The 24497-nt window shown below is 40.9% G+C and overlaps 1 non-coding gene across 1 annotated transcript; it reads right to left on the bottom strand.

Moving 5' to 3' along the window:
* Positions 1-21038: 21038 nt before the first annotated feature.
* On the bottom strand, positions 21039-21145 carry LOC118484381. Its single transcript, XR_004873492.1, has one exon. It is a non-coding gene; the product is annotated as a small nucleolar RNA R71 (small nucleolar RNA).
* Positions 21146-24497: the final 3352 nt, after the last annotated feature.

Here is a 24497-nt window from a genome sequence, read left to right as displayed (position 1 = left end):
GTAGATCGTGAAAAGAAACTTGAAAAGCGTGTCAAGACAATTGAAGCTGAAAACTTGTCATTGTTGAAAAGAGTTGAAGCTGATCAGGCTGACATTGATATTCTTAAAGTACGTATTGTTGAGTTAGAAGAAGAAAAAGCTCGGAGAGATGAGCAAAATGAGTACTTCAAACTAAAGAACAAAGAGCTAGAGGCTGCCAATGTAAAGAAAGAGCACGAGATGTTTATGATGAACAAAGTGCTAGAGAATTTGATTGGGAAGTCTTGTGAACAAAAGTTTGAAGAAATTTAGGTTGAAGAGGTAAGAGCTCGTCGTCAAGCTGCGATTGAAGCTGAGATGAAAAATAAGGGTAAAGGTGTTGAAGGTGTATCTGAAGTTACTGAGAGGGCAGTTGTTCCATCAACTGTACCTGAATCACCTATTCAAAATCCTCATCCTATCTCTGCAGTTTCTGGTATATTTGAAGAAGATGTAGAAATTGATGATGTTGTAAATCAAGACGAAGACGAAGAAGATGATGTGTTTTCTGCAAGTAGTGATAATGATGATGATGATGATGGGAATGATGATGATCAAGGTACTTCAGACATTAAAGTTACTGAAGAGACGAATGAAGAAAATGTTGATGATTATCGTCAAGACGATGCAAATGAAGAGCCTGAGAATGCAGGAAGTGAGGGGGAGCATGTTGATGATCAGAATGTTGATGAAAGTGAAAAATTGATTCTGCGTCTTGAACCTGACGTAGAAGAATGTGAAATCAGGCATACTTATACGATGGATGTGTGACAACCCTCACTAAACCAGGTATCCGTACGACTTAATTAATAATTAATTACTGCTTAATTATTGTGCTTACCTGAACTTGTGGACAAACTGCTACTTGAATGTTGATACATGTACATACTTGCATCATACTCTATTTACTGTCACTACGTTATTTACATGCTGAACCTTAGTGACAAACGTGATGCACAAAAGCACAGTAGCACAATGAACGGATAACCTATTGAACGTGCTGTCATAACTAGCAGCAGGCAGATACTGCCTCTAAGGCCTGTATGAGCCCGAGATAGTTTACTACACTAATAGTGAGCGTGGAGATACAAGGGTTATAGAACTGCGTCTCTAGGAATAAGTTACAGTGACAGGATGTGCCAAAAACGTACTCTAAGTACAAAATTCAGCACATTAACCAAAAATTCAGCATTTGGTTAACTAATAAAGTGCCAAAACATGAGAAAAGTATTACTAGACACTTTCCAAAGTGTCGGGAATAAGTTGTGTCACTAAAAATAATAATAACGACACTTTAAAGCTTTATTAAACGCTTTAACGGATTACTATCCAACCGAACAACCGGACATTACCCGGAACATAAAAATATTGCCATTAACATTATTTATCTTTTGCTGAGCCAGTTAGGGTCCCTGAATACCCTAACACCCACTGTAATGCACAACACACTAATAACCGGGTTAATCCCTAAACTAACTAAACTAACCTAACTATGCTCTAACTAAATGGTTAGAAATGAACTAGATTACCCCCCCCCCCCCCCTAACCAAACCGTCCCCAAGAGGACACCTCATGTCCTTCACTTAATTATTTTATTCACTCTTGTTCCATATCTAGCCTACACTTGATCCATTTGTTAAATGTGTAGAGATTGCCTATAAGTTCTAACCTAAACACCCTAATCACTTCACTTAACATTTCACCAACAAATCTCCTCTCCTCTTAAAGCTTTCGGCCGAACTCCCCTATACCATCCATCAATTTTTCGAGCCTTGATCATCTCATTTCAAGACCATACAAGTGTTAAGGATCACCTACAAGGAAGCTTGGTGCATTCGGAAAGCAAAGGACGTCACCATATTGCTTTTATCCACTCATTTTGCGTCTAGAATCTTCCCTAGCCTCGAGCTAGTAGTAAGTTGCTTGAATCACACTCTCGAACTATTTTAAGGTGGTTAAAATGATATGTAACGGTTAAAACTCGTAAACATGCAAAATGATATGAAAAAGTCTACTAAAAATACTAAAAGTGATGGTTAAAAGCTAAATTTTTGTGTAAATCTTGTAGTATTTGATTTGTGTAGTTATTTAGGCCCGATCTATGTTGTGGTAGCTCGGATCATCGTTTAACCCGGATTGGTCATGATCATGGATCATGACATAAAGCTTGTTTAAGTGTAACAAGGGTTAAGTGATGAAACTCTACCACACGCGAAACTTGACTTGTGTAAAAATGATTTTACTTACGAAATAGTGTTTAAAACTAGTAGATCTACGGATCTACAAGCGGTATTCTCAAAGGACCGAGTGTCAAAGAAACCATATTTTCTAAAAATGGATCTTACATGAACAAGAACGATTTTTAAACACACAAGTGTGTAAACACTTGTGTAACACTATGTATCGACAAAGAACTAGTTTTGTCAAATGTTACAAGAAGATGTAAAGACGAAATTTCTTTAAAAACGAGGCTTTTACGAAACCAGATTGATTTATATAAAGATCCACTAAAAGTAATGGAATTTACTTCATATTCTGGGATAAAACGCAAGTTCATGTAATGTATGCGATTTACATATTTATTGACTAGTTTGATGCTTTGGATATTGTTTTGGTTAAATGAGAAAATTGTTGATTTGAATTATAAAAGAAAATGATACGCTTGAAAGCGTGGCAACCTCCAGTTACAGGGGAAACTCTGGCGAAATTTTTCCAAAAACCTAACACATAGAAATATTTTCACTACAAGTGTTAGAAATGCGTTTTTAACTTGTTTTCACATATAAGTTTCGCCACGACTTTATTTACAAAATATCGGAGGTGGGATTTCACAAATAAATAAAACTTGGTAAATATATATTTAGTATATATTTTTCATAACGACACTTGTTATGTGTTTATGATTATTTTGTAAAGATACTAATATTATTTTTAGGGTAAAAATAATATTACCAATTGTAACGGTTCCAAAATAATACAAACGCTTCACGATAAATATTTAAGTTACAACGGTATAGTAATACCACCCGATCTTTAAAACGTAACTTACGCATTTAAGGAAATATTTATGAACGCGTATTTTTGTTAAGGTATTATTTTGGGAAAACCATATGTATTAAAATATAATATTTTTGAGAAAAATATTTATATTTTGGAGTAAGAAGTAAAATATATATTAAGTGAGACTTAATAATATATTCCGAAGTTATACGAACGCCCATGTATTAAATCCCCCATCCTTGGGAAAGAAATAATTACCAAGTATTTACAAAATGTAAACACGAAATAGTTGTCTAACTATTTCCCAAAAACTTAAACCTAAAGCTAAGGCACGGCCGTCCGTCTAATAGAGTTAGTACGTGTAGGTCGTCGCACAGCTGCTTGATCAGGAGACATACTTGGTAGAGACGCACCACTGTGAGTTTATGTCCCCCTTTCTCTTAATTGTTTTCAGTTTTCTAAACTGCGGGGGTGGAATACATGTTACAATGTTACGAATACTTTATACATGGTATGGTTAGCGTAAGGAGGTTTACTACTTAGATCATGTGAGTGGGTAGGCGGAAACTTGAGGCCATTAATCCTCAGGGTAGGACCGAGGGACAGGAGCGGTAGATCTACTTGGGTGTAGCGAGCCCAGCCCCAGGCCCAACAGTACGGACCTCGGGGTGACTTTGTGCCCAACGCATAAATCTGCTAGATTTGAGTCTCCCTACTTGCACTTCACACATATCAATGGCCTTGCAAACCATTGGTGATCTCTTTTTCCTTATTTGCTACATACCAGGATTATTTATACATACAAAGGTTTATTTACTCACATACACATGAACTCGCTCAACATTATTGTTGATTTTTCCAACTTACATGTATTTCAGGAAATTAAAGGATCTGGCGCGGTATGTTGTGTTTTCCCGCTGCATATGGGTTCCGAGGTCATCCCAGTTTAGGAAATGTGACTTTTTCCTGGACGAGTCACAAATCTTAAACTGCACTTTATTCATGTTGATGTTTATGTCTTTCAAAAATATTTTATGTTATGTTGTTAGGATGTGTTTCCGTTGAGACAATGTTGTTGTATTTGGTTTCTAAAACTTAATCCTATGGATGATCTTGCATGGTTTTTATTTCATATAGCTTTGTTATGATTAAGCTATGGTATTAAGAAGTCACACCAAAATTAACCACGCTTCCGCAAAGCCAGGGTGTGACAGCTTGGTATCAGAGCTCTGATCATAGCGAACTAGGATTCCTTCTCGAGTCTAGACTATGATCACTAGGGCTCTCACGAAAACATTTTTACTGCATACCACTTAAGTCCAGATCCAAAACGTTTTTATAAACAAATGTTGAGCACATTTTATTTATTAATTATAGGCTCAGTCTGGGAGGCTGAGGCTCGGTCTGGGAGGCCGAGGCTCGGTCTAAGAGATCGAGGTAGTTGTCTAGTGGGACTAGGAAGAGCAGTCTGAGAGGCTGGGAGAATTTGGCTAGTGAGACTAGGAAAGTCAGTCTGGGAGGCTGGGAGGCTAGTGGGACTAGGAGAATTATTTGATTGCTTAATTGGTGACTAATGTGTTTACCTGATTGTTTGACTGATTATTTGTGCATATTTGTGTTTATGTTACAGCCACATGGACTCGTCCGGCACTGGTGATTCAGACACCACAGGCCCTAGAACCATAGTATCCGACGACCTAGAGTCTTCAGAGCGCAAGGTTCACACATCCGACGTTACTAGCACAGACGAGGATGTTGAGCTCGCTGATGGCCCTTTGGCCAGGGACCTACCGCTTGTAGAGATCCCTGCTCCCGTACCACTTGCTTCATATCCTGCGTACGATTTACTTCTCGACGCTGACGCTGATGGCGCCGATCTGTTTGATGATGAGCCCCTAGAGGATGAGGTTCAGGGTGAGGCCCTTCTAGCTGCTGGAGATCTTTTGTTGATCGCAGATGCTCCCGCTGAGGAGTCACCTACTCACTCTCCAGTCCCAGACTCTTTTGAGTCTGTGGCCTCCGCACCTTCACACACTCAGAGTGCACAACACTTCTCTCATGGTTCAGACCCAGATAGAGCATCCTCTATAGCCCCTGCTCCGAGCTTTGCTTTCGACCATGATGATGAGGAGGATTCCGATCCTGTCTTTCCCCCAGGATTCGACCCAGACCAGGAGATAGAGTTCATCCACTTGGATCAGCCTATGGTTGACCCAGTAGACCCAGTTGACCCTGCATTCGCTGACGATGCAGATTTTGATATGGAGTTCATTGATCCCGAGCCTGCCATGGCCCTTGAGCCGGTAGCTGCTCCTGACCTAGTGCTTGAGCATGACCCTGTTCATGCTGGCATACCTATTGATCCTGTGATTGCTGACCCACCTATTGATGACCATCCTGTTGATGCTCCGTTGTTGGAGGGCGATCATGTTATTGCTGCTGATCATGTTGATCCCCCACTTATCGCTGATGTACCTGCTGACCCTTTTGTTGCACCCCATCATGATCATATGCCAGTGCAGTTTGACCGTGCACTTTTTGAGGCACAGATTGACCCACGAGATGAGCACGCACAGCACGGGTGGATTCCTGCTGATGACGAGGTTCCACCTATTCTCCCTCAGTTTACTGATACTCGTCACATTGATACCTCCTTTTCATTTCCTCAGTTTACACCTCCAGCGCGACCTGGAGAGGGTTCTTCGGCCCATCCCTTTGGACATGTGCCGACGTCTGTTCCCTTTATGCCACAGTTTTCACCTGTTTTACCCCCTGTTTCTCCATTTCATGTGGCACCTTTTGATCCAGCCAGCGAGCCGTTTCTCTGGACGTCACCGCCTGTGATGCCACCATCAGATCCCTACCATCCTTTCCACATGGGATACTCTATTGAGGACGTTTTGATGTCATTTGTTGTCCAGCACGAGGCACACACACGGCGCATTCAGGAGCTTGAGAGAGCTCAGCCGCCGCTGTGCCAGTGTCAGGGTCAGACCCACCCTACTTCTTTGCAGCACCCTCGACCTTTACCACCGGACTATGCTGCACGCCTTTTGGCACTAGAGCAGCAGGTTGCTTGTTTCATGCGTACCCAGAGAGCCATGGAGGAGGACTGGCTCCAGTTGCGTCGTTTGTTCTACACCCATTTTCCCCCTCCTCCACCGCCATCAGTGTAGAGCTCTTCAGTACCGTATGGGTAGACGTTGGTGAGAAGACGGTGATTGCTTTTGACTGCACAACATTTTTGGAGACTGCATTTTGATTCTGACTTTTGTGACATGTATATGGATGTATTGACACTAATTTGATATAGTTTTAAATTGGGGTGATGTAGCCCTTAGTCACTGATGATGTATGACACTATGATGTACTTGTGCACTTACTATGTGGTCTCGATATATGGCAATCGCAGTATTCTCATCATATTTGATGTTTGATTGATTACTTATATTTTTGTGACATGGGATGTTATGTGATTGGCCTATTTATAACATGAGATGTTATGTACTATTACTATCATTATATATGTACGCTTTATTATGGCCTGACCAACGTGAACACATCTTTTAGAAGATGCCGAGACGTCAAACGCCGATGCCTACCAATGAGGCATAACTCCAGCAAATCATCGCTGCTGCCATCGCGCAATACGCCGCCTCTCAAGGAGGGACTAGTGGAAGTAACTCTGGCAATACTGGCAACAACAATCCACCTCATGGTAATACTAAGTCATTAAGACATACCATGACCTAATTGAACATCCATAGCAAAGATGCTAATGCCGTTCATATGTTGTAATGTATGTGCAGGGTGCACCTACAAGCAGTTTCTAGACTGCAAGCCTGTCAACTTTGATGGCACAGGAGGTGCTGTCGCCTTTCTTCGTTGGGCTGAGAAAACTGAATCTGTTCTTCGCATGAGCAAATGTGCACCAGAACAGCAAGTCACCTACATTTCTGGGCTATTCTTGGATGGAGCCCTATCTTGGTGGAATTTGCAAGTGCAGACTCTTGGAGAAGCTGCTGCCTACGCACTAACCTGGACCGAACTGAAGGAACTTATGCGCAAAAAGTACTGCTCTCGTGCGGAAATCCAAAGATTGGAAACTGAGTTCTGGCATTTGAAAATGGAAGGTCCAAAGGTCACAGAATACGTTCAGAGATTTCATGACTTATCGCGTGTGGTACCCTATATGGTCACTCCAGAATTCAAGCGGATTGAACGCTTCATTTGCGGTTTAGCTCCCCAAATCATAAGCATGGTGACCTCCTCCAAGCCCGAAACAATTACTGAGGCGATTGATCTGATCGTGGCTCTCACTGAGGAGGCTATTCGCCTGAACAAGTTCGATGAGATCGAGGCAAAGAAGAAAGAGACTCACGTCGAGTCGTCCGGAGGTAACAAGCGGAAATTCTCGAACTTCAAGCAAGGCACTAGTGGTGTGGTTAAGAAAGGAGAATCAAGCACGCCAGCTCAGGTTACAGCTGGTAGTGGAAGGAAAGGAAAAGGATACATGGGCACCCAGCCCAAGTGCAACACCTGCCAGCGACACCATTCTGGCCGTTGTAGTGTGAAAGTTTGTGAAGCATGTGGAAAACCTGGCCACTTGAAGGATTCTTGTTGGGCCACTGTTGGCCAGGGAGGCCAAGGAGGATTTGGAAACAGAAACAATAACCGGGGTGGAAATGGAAACTGCCCACAAGGAAACATTGGAGGTAATGGGAATCGAGGCAACAATGTGAATCAAGCGGGCGCTGTGAATCGTAACCAGAGGAATAATCAAGCTGTTGGAAACGGGCAAAGACCTGGATGCTTTAACTGTGGTGATGCTGGGCACTACAAGAGGAACTGCCCAGAGTTAAACCAAGCCCGTGGAAGAGTGTTTAATATCGAAGCGAGGGAAGCGCGCCAGGACCCCAATGTCGTTACTGGTACATTCCCTGTAAACCAATGCTATGCATCCGTTTTATTTGATACTGGTGCCGATTATAGCTTCGTGTCATTAGAATTTAAGAATATGCTTGGGTTAGCCGCTAGTAAATTAGATATTCCCTACTCGATCGAACTGGCGAATGGAAAGTTGGTAGAAGCCAATGAAGTGGTCAGAGGTTGTATAATCGAACTTGGAGAGCGTGATTTTGCTTTGGATCTACTACCAGTCCAGCTGGGAAGCTTCGACGTGGTAGTAGGAATGGATTGGTTATCGAGCAACAAGGCTGAGATTGTTTGTCACGAAAAGGTCATTCGCATTCCAACCGAGGATGGTGAAACAATTGTGGTTCATGGGGAGAAGCGAGATACGCCTTTAAGAATCATCAGCTGTCTGAAAGCTCGTAAGTGTTTACAGAAGGGATGTGATGCCTTCCTGGCACACATTGTAGACAAGAAAGCTGCTGAGCCGAAAATCGAAGACATCCCTGTCGTGAGGGAATATCCAGAAGTCTTCCCGGAGGACTTGCCTGGACTGCCACCTCAGAGGCAAGTGGAGTTTCACATCGATTTAGTCCCAGGCGCCGCGCCTGTGGCTAAGGCACCTTATAGACTTGCCCCATCTGAGATGCAAGAATTGTCGACACAACTTCAAGAGTTGTTAGACAAGGGATTCATCCGACCAAGCTTCTCACCTTGGGGAGCTCCAGTTTTGTTTGTCAAGAAGAAGGACGGTAGTTTAAGAATGTGCATTGACTACCGGGAGTTGAACAAGCTGACGATCAAGAATAGATACCCCCTGCCAAGGACCGATGATCTATTCGACCAACTGCAAGGTTCAAGCTTTTACTCTAAGATCGATCTTCGATCTGGATACCATCAGTTAAGGATACAGGAGGACAGTATTCCGAAAACAGCCTTCCGAACTCGTTATGGACATTACGAGTTCCTAGTTATGCCGTTTGGGTTAACAAACGCACTTGCAGTGTTCATGGATTTGATGAATCAAGTTTGCAAGCCGTACTTAGATAAGTTCGTGATTGTGTTCATCGATGATATCTAGATTTATTCAAAGACGAAGGCTGAGCACGAACAACATTTAAGAGCTATTTTGGAATTGCTGAAGAAGGAACAGCTGTATGCCAAGTTCTCTAAGTGCGAGTTTTGGCTACGAGAAGTCCAGTTCCTTGGACACGTGGTGAATGGAGATGGAATCCATGTGGATCCAACCAAGATCGAAGCGATTAAGAATTGGGAAACGCCAAAGACGCCAACCGAGATTCGACAATTCTTGGGTTTGGCTGGCTATTATCTGAGATTTATTGAGGATTTTTCAAAAATCGCTCAACCATTGACGCTCCTCACGCAGAAAGATAAGAAGTTTGATTGGGGAATCAAACAGGAAGAAGCATTCCAGATATTGAAGGATAAGCTCTGCAATGCGCCAATCTTAGCACTACCGGAAGGTACAGATGATTTTATGGTATACTGCGACGCTTCGCGTCAAGGTTTGGGTTGCGTGTTGATGCAACGCCAAAAGGTTATAGCCTACGCATCGCGTCAATTGAAAGTGCACGAAAAGAACTATACCACACATGATTTGGAACTTGGCGCAGTGGTTTTTGCATTAAAGATCTGGAGACACTACCTTTATGGTACAAAATATACGATCTTCACAGATCATAAGAGCCTACAACACATATTCAATCAGAAGGAGTTGAATATGAGGCAAAGACGATGGGTTGAGTTGTTGAATGATTACGACTGCGAAATAAAGTATCATCCAGGGAAGGCGAATGTGGTCGCCGATGCCCTAAGTCGAAAAGAAAGGATCAAGCCCATAAGGGTTAGGGCTTTAGAAATGATTATTCAGACCGATCTTTCCTTGCGCATTCGTGCCGCGCAGAAAGAAGCTCTCAAGGAAGGGAACCTTGAAGAAGAATATCTCCGTGGGATGGAGAAGCTATTGGTACCAAACGAGGAAGGAACGTTATGTTTTGAGAAAAGGATTTGGGTTCCTCTGTTTGGTGGTTTAAGGAAGGTTATTTTCGATGAAGCTCACAAATCACGGTACTCTATACATCCAGGAGCGGATAAGATGTACGAAGACCTTAAAGATTATTATTGGTGGCCTAGGATGAAAGGCGATGTTGCTGTTTATGTGAGCAAATGTTTGACGTGCGCTAAAGTGAAAGCCGAATACAAGAAGCCTTCAGGACTTCTGCAACAACCCGAGATTCCCAAGTGGAAATGGGAACAAATCTCCATGGATTTTATTACAAAGTTGCCAAGAACGCCAAGAGGCCATGACACTATTTGGGTAATAGTGGACCGATTAACGAAATCTGCACATTTCTTACCTATCAGGGAGAAGGATAATACGAGCAAGTTGGCTGAAATTTACATGAGAGAAATTGGTACACGCCATGGAGTACCTCTCTCAATCATTTCTGATAGAGACGGAAGGTTCGTATCAAGGATTTGGCAATCCTTCCAAGAAGCTTTTGGCTCACAACTGAATTTGAGCACCGCATTTCACCCGCAGACCAACGGTTAAAGCGAGTGAACGATACAGACTTTGGAAGATATGCTGAGAGCATGTGTTATGGATTTAGGCGGTAGTTGGGATAAGCATTTACCTTTGGTCGAATTTTCATACAACAACAGCTACCACACCAGTATTGGTGCCGCGCCATTCGAAGCTCTATATGGCCGCAAGTGCAGATCACCGCTTTGTTGGTCTGACGCATGTGATAGACAATTGGTTGGTCCTGATATGGTCTAGGAAACCACGGATAAGATCGCACAAATCCGAGATCGCATCAAGGCGGCTCGTGATCGTCAAAAGTGCTATGCGGATCGAAGAAGAAAACCTCTAGAGTTTGAGGTAGGTGATATGGTTTTGTTAAAGGTATCACCCTGGAAGGGTGAGGCACGCTTCTGGAAGCATGGAAAATTGAATCCGCGGTATATAGGTCCGCTCAGAATTTTGGAAAGAATTGGGCTAGTAACATACAAGCTGGACTTACCTGCTGAACTAAATGGAGTTCACGATACATTTCATGTATCCAATTTGAAGAAAAGTCCAAATGAAAATAGATGGCGAGTGCCCGATCGAATTGATCGGGTCATGTAGGAACAAGGTTTCAAGATACCGTTGTCATTCCTACCGACGAAATTCATGTTGACGACACGCTCCACTTCGTTGAAGAACCTGTTGAGGTTACGGATTGGAAAGTGAACAAAACCCGCCGGAGCAGTGTCAAACTCGTCAAAGTCAGATGGAATGCCAGACATGGTCCTGAATACACCTGGGAACGTGAGGACCGGATAAAAGAGAAATACCCCCACTTATTTCCCAAGAACCCTGCTACTAGAAGCGGAACTTAAAATTTCCGGACGAATTTTTTCTAACGGGAGGAGAATGTGACAACCCTCACTAAACCAGGTATCCGTACGACTTAATTAATAATTAATTACTGCTTAATTACTGTGCTTACCTGAACTTGTGGACAAACTGCTACTTGAATGCTGATACATGTACATACTTGCATCATACTCTATTTACTGTCACTATATTATTTACATGCTGAACCTTAGTGACAAACGTGATGCACAAAAGCACAGTAGCACAATGAACGGATAACCTATTGAACGTGCTGTCATAACTAGCACCAGGCAGATACTGCCTTTAAGGCCTGTATGAGCCCGAGATAGTTTACTACACTAATAGTGAGTGTGGAGATACAAGGGTTGTAGAACTGCGTCTCTAGGAATAAGTTACAGTGACAGGATGTGCCAAAAACGTACTCTAAGTACAAAATTCAGCACATTAACCAAAAATTCAGCATTTGGTTAACTAATAAAGTGCCAAAACATGAGAAAAGTATTACTAGACACTTTCCAAAGTGTCGGGTAAGTTGTGTCACTAAAAATAATAATAACGGCACTGTAAAGCTTTATTAAACGCTTTAACGGATTACTATCCAACCGAACAACCGGACTTTACCCGGAACATAAAAATATTGCCATTAACATTATTTATCTTTTTCTGAGCGAGTTAGGGTCCCTGAATACCCTAACACCCACTGTAATGCACGACACGCTAATAACCGGGTTAATCCCTAAACTAACTAAACTAACCTAACTATGCTCTAACTAAATGGTTAGAAATGAACTAGATTACCCCCCCCCCCCCCCTTAACCAAACCGTCCCCAAGAGGACACCTCATGTCCTTCACTTAATTATTTTATTCACTCTTGTTCCATATCTAGCCTACACTTGATCCATTGGTTAAATGTGTAGAGATTGCCTATAAGTTCTAACCTAAACACCCTAATCACTTCACTTAACATTTCACCAACAAAACACTCTCTCCTCTCCTCTTAAAGCTTTCGGCCGAACTCCCCTATACCATCCATCAATTTTTCGAGCCTTGATCATCTCATTTCAAGACCATACAAGTGTTAAGGATCACCTACAAGGAAGCTTGGTGCATTCGGAAAGCAAAGGACCTCACCATATTGCTTTTATCCACTCATTTTGCATCTAGAATCTTCCCTAGCCTCGAGCTAGTAGTAAGTTGCTTGAATCACACTCTCGAACTATTTTAAGGTGGTTAAAATGATATGTAACCGTTAAAACTCGTAAACATGCAAAATGATATGAAAAAGTCTACTAAAAATACTAAAACTGATGGTTAAAAGCTAAATTGTTGTGTAAAACTTGTAGTATTTGATTTGTGTAGTTATTTAGGCCCGATCTATGTTGTGGTAGCTCGGATCATCGTTTAACCCGGATGATCATGACATAAAGCTTGTTTAAGTGTAACAAGGGTTAAGTGATGAAACTCTACCACACGCGAAACTTGAACTTGTGTAAAAATGATTTTACTTACGAAATAGTGTTTAAAACTAGTAGACCTACGGATCTACAAGCGGTATTCTCAAAGGACCGAGTGTCAAAGAAACCATATTTTCTAAAAATGGATCTTACATGAACAAGAACGATTTTTAAACACACAAGTGTGTAAACACTTGTGTAACACTAAGTATCGACAAAGAACTAGTTTTGTCAAATGTTACAAGAAGATGTAAAGACGGAATTTCTTTAAAAATGAGGCTTTTACGAAACCGGATTGATTTATATAAAGATCCACTAAAAGTAATGGGATTTACTTCATATTCTTGGATAAAACGCAAGTTCATGTAATGTATGCGATTTACCTATTTATTGACTAGTTTGATGCTTTGGATATTGTTTTGGTTAAATGAGAAAATTGTTGATTTGAATTATAAAAGAAAATGATACGCTTGAAAGCGTGGCCACCTCCAGTTACAGGGGAAACTCTGGCGAAATTTTTCCAAAAACCTAACACATAGAAATATTTTCGCTACAAGTGTTAGAAATGCGTTTTAACTTGTTTTCACATATAAGTTTCTCCACCACTTTATTTACAAAATATCGGAGGTGGGATTTCACAAAAAAATAAAACTTGGTAAATATATATTTAGTATATATTTTTCATAACGACACTTGTTATGTGTTTATGATTATTTTGTGAAGATACTAATATCATTTTTAGGGTAAAAATAATATTACCAATTGTAACGGTTCCAAAATAATACAAACGTCTTCACGATAAATATTTAAGTTACAACGGTATAGTAATACCACCCGATCTTAAAAACGTAACTTACGCATTTAAGGAAATATTTATGAACGCGTATTTTTGTTAAGGTATTATTTTGGGAAAATAATATGTATTAAAATATAATATTTTTGAGAAAAATATTTATATTTTGGAGTAAGAAGTAAAATATATATTAAGTGAGACTTAATAATATATTCTGAAGTTATACGAACGCACATGTATTAAATTCCCCATCCTTGGGAAGGAAATAATTACCAAGTATTTACAAAATGTAAACACGAAATAGTTGTCTGACTATTTCCCAAAAACTTAAACCTAAAGCTAAGGCACGGCCGTCCGTCTAATAGAGTTAGTACGTGTAGGTCGTCGCACAGCTGCTTGATCAGGAGACATACTTGGTAGAGACGCACCACTGTGAGTTCATGTCCCCCTTTTCTCTTAACTCTTTTCAGTTTTCTAAACTGCGGGGGTGGAATACATGTTACAATGTTACGAATACTTTATACATGGTATGGTTAGCGTAAGGAGGTTTACTACTTAGATCATGTGAGTGGGTAGGCGGAAACTTGAGGCCATTAATCCTCAGGGTACGACTGAGGGACATGAGCGGTAGATCTACTTGGGTGTAGCGAGCCCAGCCCCAGGCCCAACAGTACGGAGCTCGGGGTGACTTTGTGCCCAACGCATAAATCCGCTAGGTTTGAGTCTCCCTACTTGCACTTCACACATATCAATGGCCTTGCAAACCATTGGTGACCTCTTTTTCCTTATTTGCTACATACCAGGATTATTTATACATACAAAGGTTTATTTACTCACATACACATGAACTCGCTCAACATTATTGTTGATTTTTCCAACTTACATGTATTTCGGGAAATTAAAGGATCTGTCGCGGTATGTTGTGTTTTCCCGCTGCATATGGGTTCCGAGGTCATCCCAGTTTAGGAAATGTGACTTTTTCCTGGACGAGTCACAAATCTAAAACTGCGCTTTATTAATGTTGATGTTTATGTCTTTCAAACAATATTTTATGTTATGTTGTTAGGATGTGTTTCCGTTGAGGCAATGTTGTTGTATTTGGTTTTTAAAACTTAATCCTATGGATGATCTTGCATGGTTTTTATTTCATATAGCTTTGTTATGATTAAGCTATGGTATTAAGAAGTCACACCAAAATTAACCACGCTTCCGCAAAGCCAGGGTGTGACAGGATGAGATTATCGAGATGACACATATTGAAGATATTAACTTCAAGTTTGATTTTGAAGAAGAAGTGAATCAGTTTGATATCAACCAGCAGCCAGATTATCAGTATAAATATGTTGAATAAGCTGACAATTATGACAGGGTTGATGTTGAAGATTGCAGTGATGAAGAAAGTGCTCATGGTGAGACATCTAACTTTCCACCGCTTGTTGAATTCTTCAGTCAAGCAAACATAGATGAGTTAAGAAGGAAAGTTGAAGAATGTTTAAAGGATAAAAACTTTGATGGAACGTTAAAAGATGAACAACGGGAAGAGAGGAAGAAATGGTTTAGAAAAGACACTGAGAGGAAGTTCAAAAGGCCACTGAAGTTTTATAAGAGAGACAGAGCTGTTTCACTAGGTGACATTATCAGTTGGGGCTTTCTGCCACAGGTTAACGCATATGCTATTCGTCGAGAGTATGGTGTTCAATACTTCGCGTACATTCAGGATATCATGTATTTACCATGGTGGGACGTCGAAGAGTTGCTAAAAGTTAGAACTTTAAATTATCCTGTTAGAAAGCATGATGTGCCTATTTGGGGCTTAATAAAGTTTGAAGCTTACAAAGAGTTTAAACACTGGAAGCCACACTATCCAAAGAAAGTGAAGAGGATAGATCCAGTGATAGGAGTTGAAGAGACAATCTTACAGATAAAGAAGCCTAGAGTGATGAAGAACATTCCACTGCCGAAGATGGAGCAAGATTTCCAGAAAGGGTTTTTGTGTTGGGTATACAGCTGCTTGTCAACTGAAGCTGTGATTACATACAAGGTAGAGAATGAAGTTAGACATATTTACTTGTATGATCCGATGTGGCTTATCAATTGTTCAGCAAAAGACATTGAATTGTTGTTCGTAAACAAGATATGCTACAAACCTGAAGACAAAGAACAGGCTTTACAGTTCCAGAAAGTGGTAACTATATGTTTCTAGAAGGGAATTATCTATGAAAGTGAATGGTCGTCTAAGTGGAGAAAAATCGAGAAAGAGGAAGCGCTGAAAGCTGAGAAAGAAAAGAAGAAACTTAAAGGGAATAGAGGTAAATGGATGAGGTTACAAGCTGAAGAAAAGATGAAAGCTGATAAAGAGAACGAGAAGCTGAAAAGTTTGTTAAGAAGAAAACCAAATCAGAGGGAAGAAAGATTCAAGTCCCTGTGAAGAAAGTGCTGAAGACAACTTGACTGAAGACTCCGGCAATATCCAAGGGGGAATTTGTTAGTGCACGATGTCTATCGCCTACGTCAACAGTCTAGGTCATGTCGGTAGCTTGTAATAGGGTTAAAAGTGTCAAAATGTAATGTTATGTGTGTATGTAAGTCATTTCGTACGAAATGGAATGTAACCATTTCGTGCGAAATCAGTTTCCCTATAAATAGGGATGTTTGGTTTTCATTTGGTACGAAATAGGGAAGTGTGTAACGAAGTGCTGCCAGTTTCTCTCCGTGTATTAATGCTGAAAATCAATGAAAACCCTGTTTTAAGTATAAGTCTCTGTTTCTACACCTTTCTATCACCTATTCTCAGTTGTTAGACTGTTTCCGCCTTTCTAACAGCTTAGATTTGACTCTGAACGACTCATAAAGGTCGCATATCGATCCTACAGATACCACATGTAGGATCGTTTGCACGACCAAACGAGTCGTTCAGAAGAGTTTTTGATCAATACGAGAGGCAGAAACAAACGTATTGATGTTGAATCAGCTTGATATACACTTTAATTGTCTTGTTTATTGATATAACAACGTTTTACAGACTGTAGACACTTCGGTAGCACCTCGGCACCGGAATCAGAAAGTTACAAATGAAATGACCAAGGCACGTATTTATAGGGAGACCATTTCGTGCGAAATGGTAACAACTCACATGTTTCTCAATTTCTCGTTCTACGTGTCTAGATCTTTCAATTCTAATACAAGACTCGATACAAGACGAAGTCGACAGACATATGCATCAACACATACATACTTGATACCACTTTACCTACAAACTCATGTGTATTCATACTTATTATACATGCAAAATACATTATTATGTCCCTTTATCTATGCACAACACTTACATATTGCACTTATACGCTTAAAACGCTTAAAACCATCAAGATCTAACAAAATTGAACATTGGGCCTTTGGACTTGGCACTTTCATGCGAATGGGCCTGGCCCAGTTCGTATGAAGTGCATCCGTCCCAAATGTCACCTTCCCCTATAAATACAAGTCCATTCCTTCACTTCTAAATCTTCAACACCCGAATTTCTCTCTCGAGCTAATATTGAGCAGATCATTTGGAGCTCATATCAGTCACTCCTAAGTGCGTATTTAGCTCATAATCAACTAATTTCATCTTATTTCTTCTACTTTTTTTTTCATTAAATTTATACCAAGATTCTTCAAAAATTCCTGTTTGGTTTATCAAATCTGCCAAGCAGTTGATGTTGATATGTGTAAAATGCAACATATAAATTACATCAAATGAGGCATAAAACTAACCCTTTTTTAGTACTAATGTTGGAAAAAGTATGCTTTTATCTTCCTTTTGTATTTTCAGGATTAAATGAGCTCAAATGAACAAAAGAAGCGAAAATTATTGGTGCATATGTCTGTCGACTTCGTCTTGTATCGAGTCTTGTAATAGGTTAGATAGAACAAGACACGTAGTACGAGATAAACGAGAAAAAGGTCAAAAGAAGCCAGTCCACACGAACTGTGCGAACTGGGATGACTGGTTCATGGGAAGTGGCTGGCCTATAAATAGGTGTCTTGTGTTTTCATTTGTAACATTCCTGATTCCGGTAGCGAAGCTCTGCCGAAGTGTCTCCAATCATTGTAAAGTCTTCAAATCAATACAAGAGACAGTTTAAGTGATTCTAGTGTGTATACAGCTGAAATAACTTCGATGTGTCTGATTCCGCCTTTTGTATTGGACGAGATCTCTTCTGAACGACTCATTTGGTTGTCTCAATGATCCTACAAGTGGTATCAGAGCTTAGGAGGAAGAGTTCTTACCATTTCAGCTTGTTTTCAAGGAAAATTCTCATTTCTACTCACTTTCTACACATTTAAAAAAAAAAACCTGAGATTTTACGGTTATAATGGCCTGATTTTTACATATAACAAGCGAAATACTATTTTAATCAATTCTTGAAAAAATCAGCACCTAATTCAACCTAAAACGTGATTAATTTTGAGAAAATATCATCAGATCGTTTGAAGATGATCCAGTTCGTTTGAATTAGGGTTCCATTCCGCACGAATTGAACATAGTTAACTCAGTTCCCATGACTTGGACCTCCACTTCGCACCAAATAAGATCAATTCGCACGAAAAGAACTCAGGTCGCACAAGATTGAAACCAGGTCACACGAAGGGAACCCCAGTTCGCACTTGCCCATATGTGTGTTTAGTGTTAGTAGAATATCGTATTTTATAAATTTAAAACTTGACTAAAGTGTTAAAAAGGGCTAAAAATATAGTTAAAATCATATCACACTTAACGCACATCAATGTAAACACTCAACTCAGTTGAGGACTGATGTGTGTAAAATGCAACATATAAATTACATCAAATGAGGCATTAAACTAACCCTATTTTTGTACTAATGTTGGAAAAAGTGTGCTTTTGTCTTCCTTTTGTATTTTCAGGGTTAAAAGAGCTTAAATGAACAAAAGAAGCACAAACACAACAAAATCTAACATAAATACAAGAAAAGGAATAAATGTAGCATGCCCGACCCCCGACATCATCTTCCCAAGCAAAAACAAGACTTCAGAAGGCTGAACACGCCCCGTGCCCAGCGGACACGGGGGCGTGCCCAAGTGTCTGCAGAAAGAACAAAAGAGTAGAAGCTTCTATTCCCCGACACGGGGGCGTGCCCAGCTCCACACGGCCGTGGTCAACGCTAAGATTCGCAGAATCCAAGCAAATCTTGATAGTACAGATACGCTTCTGCACACGGGGTCGTGCCTAGCGGACACGGGGGCGTGGTCAACTAATGCAGACAAACTGCAATTAATGAAGAAAGAGAAAGAGGATGGACACGGGGCTGTGCCCAATGGACACGGGGTCGTGTCCGAGCTTCTGTGCGGGCTATAAATAGGGATTCTTGGTTCACTTCAAAGGCATCCCTTGGCAAACCACCTCTCTCCCACTTCACCCACACTCCACCACCATCACAACACCCTCATCAACCACCATCATCCATCATCCATCATAGAGTGTGTGTAGTAGTCTCGGGATCCAAGATTGATAGTAAGAGTTCTTGACAATCAAAGGCCATGTTTGCCTAAGTCTCTTACATCACTTGGTGAAGATAAGAATTTAGTGTAATAATTTTGTTTTTTAATCTTTTCGCACTTTTTATTTGGTTTTGTATTAATGACTTTAATAACTAGTTTGTTGTGTTGAAGGAGAAACTTCCTTATCATTTGTCTGTGTTGTCTTGGCGTTATTTTACTGTCTATATAAAATAAAAGGTTTACACCATTCATATCTCTACGGTCTATATAGAAATATGTTGGCTACCTGGTTGGGGGTTAAGCGAATAGTTTGGTAAGGTTCTTGCCTTGTTCAGTGTATAGATCCTTCAAGGACTTGGGTCAAGCTTACCAGGACATCCTTCAATACCCACTAGTATTGGATGGTGGGGGTGCGAATGGCTTGATCCCCTCATATGTAAACTACTATTAATACATTATCCCGGCTACTTGGGATTGTATCCATGCTGACTCAAACCACTTAGCCGAGGGTAACGTCACCTTCAAAAGAGGGGCCTACCACATTACGCATTAATAACTTAATTAATTATCTTTCAATAATCCAACCCTTTAGGATTGTATCCTTGCTGACTCAAACTACTGGGTTGAGGGTAACGTCACCTTCAAAAGAGGGGTCTACTACTATAACTAAGATAATCTCTTAAAAAGTGAAAAAGTGCAGAAAACATCAAAGGTTACACTAAAGGCGAGTCGGATCCAAGTGATTCATCTTGTCTATCTGTCTTTATTTTATTTTTATTTTCTGCATTTTAAGTTCTTATTTTCATGTTTAAACCTTTTTCTAAAATTTTTGATTTGATTAGACGTTGAGGATAAACCGGTATTAAAAGCTCTTGTGTCCTTGGACGTCCTCGGTATCTTACCAACGCTATACTACGCTCACGATGGGTGCACTTGCCCATATGTGTGTTTAGTGTTAATAGAATATCGTGTTTTATAAATTTAAAACTTGACGTAAGTGTTAAAAAAAGGGTTAAAAATATAGTTAAAGATATATCACACCTAACGCACATCATGTTTTTGGTGCCGTTGCCGGCTACACAAGGATTTTAAGAAAGTTAGGAATCAACGGCCTAATCATTTTCTTATTTTCTATTTTTTTAGGATTATTTTAAATTTTTCAGCTTCTGCAGAGCTCAGCATGGGCCGTGCCTGGTCGGACATGGGCCATGCCCAACATTGTTACTGGCAGTTATTATTTTCCGAGTTACAGAGAGCTGAGCACGGGGCCGTGTCGGTGCAACATGGGGTCGTGTCGAGCTTTCTAGTAACGGGGATCCGGAAAACAATCACTGTAACTCTGACCACGGGGCCGTGTTCATCTGAGCTCGGGGCCGTGGTGAAACTTCTGACTTATGTTCTTTTTGTTTTTATTGCAAGACTTGGAACCCAGGCGCCACACCTGAACTTTCTACATAGTGTATGAGCTCCAGTTCCAGTAGAGACATAAAAGAACCTCTAGACGAACCCGAACGCTTTCTAAGAAAAAGACTTAAAGCTAAAAACCGAGAGAAAGTTTCATGGGACCTACCTCCAATGGCGGATCAACGTACCCTCATGGATTACCTACGGCCTACCGTAGGTAATCTTGGCGCCGCTATCAATGCACCGAATGTCGATGCCAACAACTTCGAACTTCGGCCGCATTTGATCCAAATGCTTCAAAACTCCGCAACCTTCCACGGGCTTGCGGATGAAGATCCCCGTTTACATATTACCAACTTTTTGGAAATATGTGATACTTTCCGGATCAACGGAGCATCAAATGACGCCATCCGCTTACGAATGTTCCCATTTTCACTAAAAGACCGAGCTAAGGCTTGGCTTTATACCCTCCCAGTTGGTTCGGTAAACACCTAGGATGAACTAGCCCAAAAGTTTCTGTATAAGTATTTCCCTCCTGCTAAAACAACTAAATTAATGACTAAAATTAATACATACTCACAAGAGGATGGGGAATCCTTATATGAAACTTGGGAAAGGTTCAAGGAGCTACTAAGAAAGTGTCCTCATCATGGTCTTGCGGTATGGCAACAAGTATCCACTTTCTACAATGGGTTGTTGCCACACTCAAGACAAACACTTGACTCTAGCTCCGGGGGACTTTTAGGTAATCGCCGCCCAAATGAAATTTATAATCAAATTGAGGAAATCGCTTAAAACAATCTTCAGTGGCACACTCCCCGAGGCAATAATCTATTGCCCCGGGCGCCCATAAGGTTGACGAAAGCACTTCTTTACAAGCTCAAATCGAGGCCCTTTCTTCAAAAATCAAAAAGTTAGAAATGGCAAAAACGGCCTGGGTTATGGCTTGTGAAGGGTGTGGTGTGCCACATGAAAATTGGAGTTGTATGATATAAATGGATAATCAAACGGAAACGGTAAACTACATTGATAATAGACCTAGGCCGTCAGGTCCTCCGACAGGTACCTACAACCAAGGATGGCGTAACCACCCTAACCTTGGTTGGAGAGAACCTGGCAATAGTAGTAACCAACAAAATCAAAACCAAAGAACAAAATTTCAACAACCACGCAATGAGTCACAAAATTTCTCTCAACAACAACAAGGGGGACGAGAGAGGCTTGAAGACACTGTCTCACGCCTCATCTCTGACTCCGATAAGAAAAACTTGGATCGATTTCAACAATTAGAATCGAATTTTAGAAACTAACAAGCTAGTATTCAAAACATTGAAAAACAATTAAATCAACTAGCTCAAAATTTCTCCGAGAGACCACAAGGCGCGTTACCTAGCAATACCGAAACAAACCCAAAGGCGCAAGTACATCTCATCACATTGAGAAACCGTACCGTAGGTCCCGAGGAAGCTCCGCTTCCCACAACTGAAAGGAGTTTACCAAGCCAAACCCCAGCTTCATCAACACCTCAAAAAGAGACGACTCCTACGCCAAGCCAAGAGCCACCCAAGAATCCTCTGGTGCCTTATCCCAGTCGGTTACTTCGCCAAAAGACCGATGAGCAATTCACAAAATTCATAAATCTACTAAAGCAATTGCATGTCAATATTCCATTTGTAGAAGTCCTAACCCAAATGCCTAAATATTCAAAATTCATGAGAGACTTTCTCACTCACAAAAGGAAAATTGAATCATTGCAATTAGTTAATTTAAGCGAAGAATGCTCCGCCTTACTACTCAACAAACTCCCACAAAAGAAGATCGACCCCGGAAGCTTTACCATTCCTTGCTCGATCGGGGACTCACCCAAACGTAAGGCACTAGCCGATCTTGGGGCTAGCATTAACCTCATGCCCGCATCAATGTTTGACCGACTCGGACTAGGGAAAACAAGCCCTACGAAAATGAGCATACAACTCGCCGATAGGTCCATCAAATACCCACAAGGTGTCGCTGAAAATCTATTGGTTAAAGTCGGAGACTTTATCTTCCCAGCCAACTTTGTCATATGTGACAACTCGTAATTTCGAACCCACTTTGTGTAACGTATGTGAACGTTTTATGATTATATGCGAACCTTATTTATTGAACGTTATGTTGTTATGTGCCTTGTGTATTATGTGTATGTATGCTAATCGAGCCCAAACCGCACAACCATTCCTTTAGCGCACAAGCCATTTGGGCTTATCCTTGTACGCGGACCCTTAGGGCAGCCCAAGTGGGTTCGGCCCATTTCCCCTAGCCGATTAACACTTTAGGATGTTGGTAACATTCTCACAATTGGCAAAACACTTCACACATACCAAACCCTAATCTCTACCTCTTTCTCTCTCGGTCTCGACGGCAACAATACCCTCCTCACCGAAGATTTCTTGTTTTCGGATCACTCTATTTTCGTTGGATTCTAACCGGTTAGTAATTACCCTGGTTGCTTCCATAGTGATTGATACCTAATGTGTTGTTTACATATATGCTTGTTCTATGATATGATTCTATGCTTAGACTAAACCGATTAGGGTTACATTAGTAATGATATGCCAGGAACCGTATGTGATGTTTGTAAATGGTGTTGCACGAGAATAAGCTAGAATCGATTGATAATGCCTGTTAAATTAATGTTATTTTGTATGCTTTCGGATTGATTGGTGTGATGATTTAAGTTCTGAACGAATGAATCGGATATGTATTGTTGTTATTCGGCGTTCATGTGATGATAAGGTTAATCATGTGCAACCGGGTGTATGTCTATGAATCGGACCAAACCAATGAATTGTTAGTTGTTGTTATGCTTGAATCATAGTTAGGATTCATAAGAATTGATGTTCGAAATCCCTGTTTGATCGATATTATGTTAACCGAATAATTGGATATTATGTTGATTGATTGATGCAAAATTGGAAACTATTAATGTGTAACCGAATGGCATGAAATCCGGAACATTATATCAATCGCACATCTGTTCGCACAAGTCTCTTGATCGTACAAGAGACCTCAGTCGCACAAGAGCCCAATCAAACAAGCTAGTCGACCGCACAAGTCGTCTGATCGCACATGGCACCCACGGTCGCACAAGCTAGCTGGACCGCACAAGATTGTTAGTTGCTTAATTATTTGGGCCGTATGTTAGTTATTGGACTGGACTTGTCCCAATCGCACAACCCGACCCGATCGTACAAGACCAGTCGGATCGCACAAGGTCTTTACATGGGCCGAGTATGTTTATGTTTGGACTTCTCTTCTGTTGGGCTTAAGTATAGTTGGGCCGGGGATTCGTTGGATCGCACAACATGTTGTCCATCGCACAACATGTTGGGCCGATTACTTTTGGGCTAATAATTTAAACGCACAAGTATGATTTCATTGTACTCTTGACTGTTTACGTGCTATACGTGTTTGCCATGATTATTACGTGCACGTTATCTGCTAGCTTATGTGATACATACGTGCATTACTTGAGTCAAAACCTGACTTGTGTGGTAACCCTGTTAGGACGAGATTGACCACTTTAGTTCAAGGAACCTTTTTGTGTATCTGCCGAGCAACCCAAGGTGAGTTCACACAGCCAAGGCATGGGATTCCCGGGTTGGGAATTGGGTTGGAATGTTTGATATGGAATGATTACTCGTACTTACGCAATCACTAGACTATAGACCATCGTCCTCAGGATAGTCAGGACACTTACGTAAAACCTACGTAAACTAGTATCTACCATTGTCTCCCGGGTCGGGAGGACACTTACGTAAATCCTGCGTAACCTAGCACCCACTACTGTCTTCCGGGTCGGAAGGACACTTACGTAAATCCTACGTAAACCCCACGCGTACCACTGTCCTCGGGGAAGGGCACTCACGTAAATCCTGCATGACCTTGTACGTATTCCTGTTCTCGGATTAAGAAGAACACATGGTTGCAAATAGTCTAGTAAGTACCATAATGGGAAGCCCCCATTAG

Source organism: Helianthus annuus, chromosome 11 (assembly GCF_002127325.2).
Source record: "Helianthus annuus cultivar XRQ/B chromosome 11, HanXRQr2.0-SUNRISE, whole genome shotgun sequence".
Taxonomy (NCBI): domain Eukaryota; kingdom Viridiplantae; phylum Streptophyta; class Magnoliopsida; order Asterales; family Asteraceae; genus Helianthus; species Helianthus annuus.
The sequence above is the reverse complement of the archived record's forward strand: the minus strand, read 5'-3'. Positions and strand labels throughout refer to the sequence as shown.